Source organism: Lepus europaeus, chromosome 21 (assembly GCF_033115175.1).
Source record: "Lepus europaeus isolate LE1 chromosome 21, mLepTim1.pri, whole genome shotgun sequence".
Classification (NCBI taxonomy): domain Eukaryota; kingdom Metazoa; phylum Chordata; class Mammalia; order Lagomorpha; family Leporidae; genus Lepus; species Lepus europaeus.
In genome coordinates, this window is record NC_084847.1 from 53,168,442 (window position 1) to 53,175,259 (window position 6,818).

Sequence of the window (6,818 nt, forward strand, 5' to 3'; positions counted from 1 at the left end):
GACTTAGCGGTTCCTTGTAGGCAGGTCTCAGGTTCCTTCTCCTGCTTTTCTTGCCTGTGACCCATGCTGCCTGTAGGACACACAGGACACCATCTCCCACCCCCAGCGCACGACCACGCCCAGAATGGTCAGCTCACCTGGGAGCTTGCAACAGGGAATCCGGTGGGAGAGCCACACCTGTGGGGAGTGGGGCGTGAGAGCTGGGAGCCCCGCGGGAGGTCCTGGGCTGACCTTAGCGGTCTTCCCCACTCGGTCACGTCCACAGCACTTGACAGCCAGCAAGGGGCTGTGTCTGTCCCTGAGCTGCTCTGACCAGGTGGGACTGCAGGTGCGGGTTCTCAGCTGTGGGTGGGGCAGGCAGCCCCGCAGGGACACCATCTGGATTAGGCCAGGCATGGTGCTGTACCCAGTCGGTCTCACGCCGATCCTTCACAGTTTCCAAGGCTGGGGACTCCTGGAGGGAGAACAGAATCGCCAGAGGTCGGCGATGATGAAGCCAGCAGCTCCCGGACCATACCTCCCCCAGCACGGTTCCCCAGCCATGTGGCACAGACAGCCTCCTGCCCACGCCAGCCCCTCGCCCAACTTCAGGCTGTTGTGGTTCTATCCCAGGTTTCCTGGCCCCTTGGAGCTGCAGCCCGATTTGCACCCAAGAGTCCCCCAAACCCTGAGCCTCTGGGTGCCCGAACTCTCCCCCTTTTCCCGCCGAAGCTGAGGCAAGCGCATCAGGACTGCGACACCAGGACAAGGCACATCCTTGTCCCCTCGGGCTCCAGTCCTTGTCTCTGCCCATCAGCGTCCCGCCCATAGGGTGAATGCCAGGCTTAGGTGAGCAGAGCGGGGATCTTGATCCGCTCTCCCTGGGGGTAAAAGCTCTGTGCTCCCCACACCAGCCCTCTGCATCCAGAGACCACCTGCGGGTGTAGAGGCTTCCTCAAATCCCACCCCTCCCTCCCCGTTTCACTTCCACCTGCCCCCAGGGGCCATGTCCAGCAGACACCTGCCAGTCTCCTTAGGAATCGCTCCGCCACCAGCAGAGCTGAGACAGGGCAGAGGGGACACCCTCGCTGGCCCTGTCCGTGCCCACACCCTGTCCCGCTCAGCCACCTGCCCAGCAGATGGATGCCTTTGACGGAGCCGCCGCACGCCGCTCCCCTGTCTGCTTCCAGGAGTTCTCCAGCCTCTACTCTGCCCTCCCTCTCCCCTCCCCCAGGAAAAGGGGGTGTGGCACCCACTTTCTGTGTACAGTCCCAGGAGGGCAGCTGCTGCTTCCTATCTGAGTCCCCGGGGCGCCCCCTCCCACTCCCTCCCTCACCCCCTGGGCGCCTTTGTCCCCTTTCACCCAGGTCAGCTCCTCTCCCCTGTGGGGCTTTGTGTAGCAGCCTCTGTGTCTCCGCCTCCTTGTTCTCTGCTCCCCTCCCTCCCTCCTCGGCCCCCAGACTCCAAGCCCAGGGCTCCAGGCCACCAGTATTTCAGATGTGGGGAGCGGTAGGCTCCCAGGATGCCCTGCAGTAGCCCCCAGCTCCCCCTTCCCAGAGCCATCCTCCCTGTTTCTGAGATGAAAGGAAAGACCCCAGGGTGGGCGAGGGAGGCTGCCCCTCTGGCTGGAGCTGGGGTCAGGAGGAGCCTCTGCCTCTGCCTGCTCACCTGAGTGCGCCTGTGTCCCAAGGAGCCAGATGGAGGGTGTTGTGCTGGGGGGGAGGGGCCAGCCCCCATCTTGCCTTGGCCTGGATCCCTAGACCTGCCTTGGGCCCCATCTCACCTGCCAGGGCTTAAGGAACCTGGAGCCTTTGTGCGCCCCATAGGGGATGGGCTGGAACGAGTGCCAGGGGAGCAAGATGGGGTTGGGTGGGAGTCCTCCCCTCCTCCCTGTGGCCCTGGGAGGCCCTGCCCCTGCCCCCACCTCACCCCCAACCCCCACCACCAACCACCTGACCCCAGATGCAGGCTTCCTTTGGAAAGAGCCCCCACCCCTGCCCCTTCCTGAGAGCAAGGTTGGGGGAGGGGGCTGTGGGCTGAGGTCCTGAGGTGGTCAGGTGACTTCCGGTGTGCAGGTGGCTCTCCCCTTCCCCATTGAGGGGCAATGAGGTATTCTGGGGTCGCCAGGGAACCTAGCTTGTGTTTCCCAGCACCCAGGAACAGTGGCTCAGGTCTCCTGGGGATGCAGAGGGAGCACGGTGTCCCAGAGCCTGGCCCAAGGCTCCTCCAGCAGTGCCGGGACCCGCCACTTGGGGGTGCACCGGGCGCAGGAGGCGCTGTAGCCGCTGTTCCACAGCTTCCAGGGGTTCCTGCTGTCCCTCCATGTGCCTTGGCCTTGCCCCTCTGCTCTCTGGGAGATCTGGGACCCTAAACCTGTCCCAGGGCAGCCTGGAAGGTCCCTAGGGACCTGACATCCTTCATTTGAGATGGGAGCATGGCCTCAACCCCCTGGGCTGGACCATGGGCAACTGCCCCAGGCTGGGGGGCTGCAGCGCTCCATAGATGGGCACCCCCTCCTCACCTCGGGTGCCCCCACCCCCTGCCCCAACAGATGCCCTGGGCGACTGCAGGTGGGCAGAGACTGTGAGGTTGGGGTATTGTCTTCATGCTGCAGGGCCTGGCGTGGTTCCCACGGAGTTTGGCTTTTCCAGACACCCACAGAGGGATCAGCACAAGGTCCTGTCTTGGCCAGTCTCAGGTGGACTCCTGGACCTGGGACCCAGTGGGAAAGATGCCCAGCTGTTTGTCCACTTCCTGCATGACTTCCTCAGGCACCCAGGTGCGGCCCCTCCCCTTGTAACCCCACCCTACACTGCTCCTCCCAGGGGCCAGCCCAGAACTGACCAAAACATTCAAATCTCTCAGAGCAATCCACACTTCTGGGAGTCTAGATCGATCACCTCTCCAGCCACTGGACCCTGGGAGAGGGGACACCTGTGACCCTACCTGGAGCCCTGCAGGCAGAGAGTGGCTACCGGGACGGCCGACTCCACAGCTCCTGTGCCCCTCCACCCTGAGAAGACCCTGCAGAAGTAGCGGCTGGAAGCACTGGGAGCCACCTACCATGTGCTGACTTTCATCTTTATGGATGAGAGGGAGGGGAGTGGGGGGGTGCCTGGGGTAGGCCAAGGGTAAAGGATGTGGCTGGAGGATCGCTGTGCCCTGGACTGGACACCTGGGTAAAATGATGGGAACAGAACCAGAGCAGATGCCCCTGCCAGGTGTTCCATGAGGGTGCAGGACATGGGAGCTGGGCTGAAGAACTGGGGTCCGAAAGAATTCATTTTTTCCTTACCTTTCCCCAGGTCCTTTCTTCTTCATGGTTCTCTTCCTCCTCCTCTTCACACGGCTCTGGTCTCTGTCTGTTCTCTACATGCTGTGGATCTACCTGGACCGGGACACACCCAGCCAAGGTGAGCTCTGGGCAGGGCTCCAGGTGGGGAGAGATGGGGAGGGTGCCTCGGGGACTCTGCCACCCCCATCTCTCTCCACAGGGGGAAGGCGGTGTGAGTGGAGAAGGCGCTGGAGGATTTGGAAACACCAAAGGGATTACTTTCCTATCAAGGTGAGGGGTCACCTCCCCAGAGAAGCCTCCTCCCCCTTCCCACTCCACTCCCCTGCACCTGCTCCCTCTTCCCTGTCCAGCAGCCTGAGACCCGCTGCCTAGGCTCACAGAGGGGCAGGGTGGACAGGTGCACCTGATCCCCTCCCAGGGCCTTGACCTCTGAAGTCAGCAGGGGCAGAGGCAGCACCTGCAGCTGCTGTCTCCCCTCTCTGCCTCCCTCCTCTCCTGCAGCTGGTGAAGACAGCAGAGCTGCCCCCCAGCCAGAACTACGTGCTGGGGGCCCACCCCCATGGCATCATGAGTACCGGAGCCTTCTGTAATTTCACCACCGCGTGCAATGACTTCTCCCGGCTCTTCCCGGGGCTGCAGCCCTCGCTAGCCACACTGGCCGGCCTCTTTTACCTCATGGCTCTTGGTGAGCTCCAGGCTAAAGGGCAGGAGACAGCCCCTGGCCAGGGCGTTCTGCACCAGGACTCCACACCTGTCCTGCGCACTGACCATGCTCTCCTTTAGCACAGGGCGAGATGGGGGGTTGGAAAACCAGGAGTGGGGCTCCGCTTTCCCCTGCTAACGGGTGGGGTGAGGGAATCGAGAGCCACAGAGGGACTGTTGATGGCTCCTCACTACATATGACATAGGACTGTGTCCAGCGAACCATCATAGCTGGACTTTGTGCTGTCTCAACCCCAGCAGGGCAAAGCGGTGGTCATTGTCATCGGGGGTGCCCAGGAGTCCCTGTACTCGGCCCCTGGGCAGCACTACCTCGCACTCAAAAGACACAAGGGCTTTGTGCACCTGGCGCTGAGACATGGGTGAGTGGGCGTGCAGGAGCCGAGGTGGGGCTGGGTCCCGGGTCAGACCTCAGAATACTCGCAGCTGACAGAGCGCTCTCCGGAGCCCACAGCACACCCTGCACCAGGACGCACCTGTCGGCCCTGATGCCACATTCTCACACCTGGGCTGTGCCCACATCTCCTCCTCGGTGAGAAGCCTCAGACTTAAACCAGCAAGGACGTTGGGCCCAGAGCCCTGGGTTCTCCTTGTGACCCTGTCTCAGAGACAAAGCCTTGACCTTGACCTTGACCTGTACCCAGGGCTGTCACCTCCCTTGCCACCAGGCTGCAGCTGTAAATACTAAGTGAGAACATGAGTACGCCAAGCCCATCACACAGCTGTTTGTCAAGACAGCTGAGGCTTCCTTCCAGAACTTTCCAGGCAGACATAAGAGCTTTCAAAGCCTTAGAAGTGGCCACAGAGGACATGGGAGGGACTTTTTGCCCCCAGGGTGCTGGTGTGGCCATCTAGGACCCTGAGCAGTGTCCTCTCTCTTCCTTGCCCCTCCCAGGGCCTCCCTGGTGCCTGTGTACTCCTTTGGGGAGAACGACACCTTCAGATGCAAGGCTTTCCCCAAACGCTCCTGGCAGTACCTGTGCCAGGTCACCTGCAAGAGGGTCACCAGCATAGCTCCCTGCATCTTCTGGGGGCCGTGGTCTCTTTTCGTCCAACTCCTGGGGTTTGCTGCCTCTGCCCATGCCCATCACCACCGTGGGTAAGTGCCCATCTGCAGGGAGGAGGCTGCCGTGGGCGGCACGGCCAGCAGCAGCTCTGGCTCACCCGTGTCTCCCTCCCCTGCAGTGGGCGGCCCCATCCCTGTGCCCCAGTGCAGCAATGCCAGCCAGGAGCAAGTTGACCACTACCACAGGCTCTACATGGACGCCCTGGAGCGGCTGTTTGAGGAGCACAAGGAGAGCTGCGGGGTCCCTGCCTTCACCCACCTCACCTTCCTCTAGGCCTGGCTCGGCCTCCCTGCTCAGCCCCTGAGCCCCGTGCACTGGGACCCCAGCTCCCGCCTTGACCTCCCCTCCAATAAAGGCTGGTTCTGGAGGGAGCGCGGCCAGGCACAGCCACCCCATCCTGTCTACTGCAGAGGGGCCGCCTGGGGTGGGGTCTCAGCACCCTGCGTTCTGCTGCCAGGAGAGCTGACTGTGCCCCAGGACCTGGGAGACATCTCCCCCTCCCGGCCCTGCTCCCTGTGTGAAGCAAGGCTGCCACTTAGCTCAGAGCTGGCAGGGTCAGGACAGGGTTGGGAGGAGACCCCAGGGGGAGGGGCGGAGAGGGGGCAGCTGGGCAGAGCTGAGCTGGGTCAGAGGCCAGCAGGTGCAGGGATGGGAGGACCCAGGGCAGGAGCAGAGAGAGCTGAGCACAGAGCTGCTCCTGGCCTCCCCAGCCTTGAGTGTCCTTGGAGCTGGGAGAGCAGCCGAGGCCAGGCTGTGTGTCACCAGCGCTCAGAGCCAGTGCCCGCCAGCAGGAGGCTCAGCCCCACAGGCCGAGGTGAAGATGCAATGGATGAAGACCTGAAGGCTTAGGACAGAGAAGGGCTCAGGGTGAGGGCCCAGGGAAGCTCCCACCCGTCTTCTCGTTGTCATTGTCCCCGTCATCACAGCCGGGGCTCGGGGAGACAAGGGCTGAGACCAAGGTCCCAGTCTGCATCAGCTTTGGTCTCTAACCAAATGCCTGGGCCTGCTGTTTGTGAAGAAACTGTGTTGGAGTTCAAGTTCATGGCTCCTGTATGACCTCAGGTGTGGTCACCATTATATGGAGAGTGGTGGATTGAAGTTACATGCGATGCTGGTCACACCAGCTTCCTGCTAATGGCCTGGGGAAGCAGCGGGAGATGGTCCAAGGGTTTGGGCCTCTGCACCCATATGGGAGACCCTGGTAAAATTCCTGGCTGTTGTCTTTGGCTGGCCCAGCCCTGGCTGATGTGGTCATTTGTGGAGTGAACCAGGGGATGGAAGATCTCTCTCTCTCTTTCTCTCTGTAACCCTGACTTTTAAAATAAATAAATGAGGGGCTTGCACTGTGGCACTTTAGGTTAATCCTCCACCTGCTGTGCCAGCATCCCATATGGGCACTGGTTCTAGTCCCGGTTGCCCCTCTTCCAGTCCAGCTCTCTGCTGTGGCCAGGGAGTGCAGTGGAGGATGGCCCAAGTGCTTGGGCCCTGCACCCCATGGGAGACCAGGAGAAGCACCTGGCTCCTGCCATCGGATCAGCGCGGTGCGCAGGCTGCAGCGCGCCTACCGCGGCGGCCATTGGAGGGTGAACCAACGGCAAAAGGAAGACCTTTCTCTCTGTCTCTCACTGTCCACTCTGCCTGTCAAAAATTTAAAAAAAAAAAAAAGATGGCCCAATTCCTTGGGCCCCTGTACCTACATGGGAGACCAGGAGGAAGCACCTGGCTCCTGGCTTTGGATCAGCACAACTCCGGCCATT

At 61.8% G+C, this 6,818-nt stretch overlaps 1 pseudogene; it reads left to right on the forward strand.

The window, feature by feature from the left end:
• Positions 1–2,481: 2,481 nt before the first annotated feature.
• On the forward strand, positions 2,482–5,334 carry LOC133750544 (2-acylglycerol O-acyltransferase 3-like; annotated as a pseudogene).
• The last annotated feature ends 1,484 nt before the right edge of the window (positions 5,335–6,818 follow it).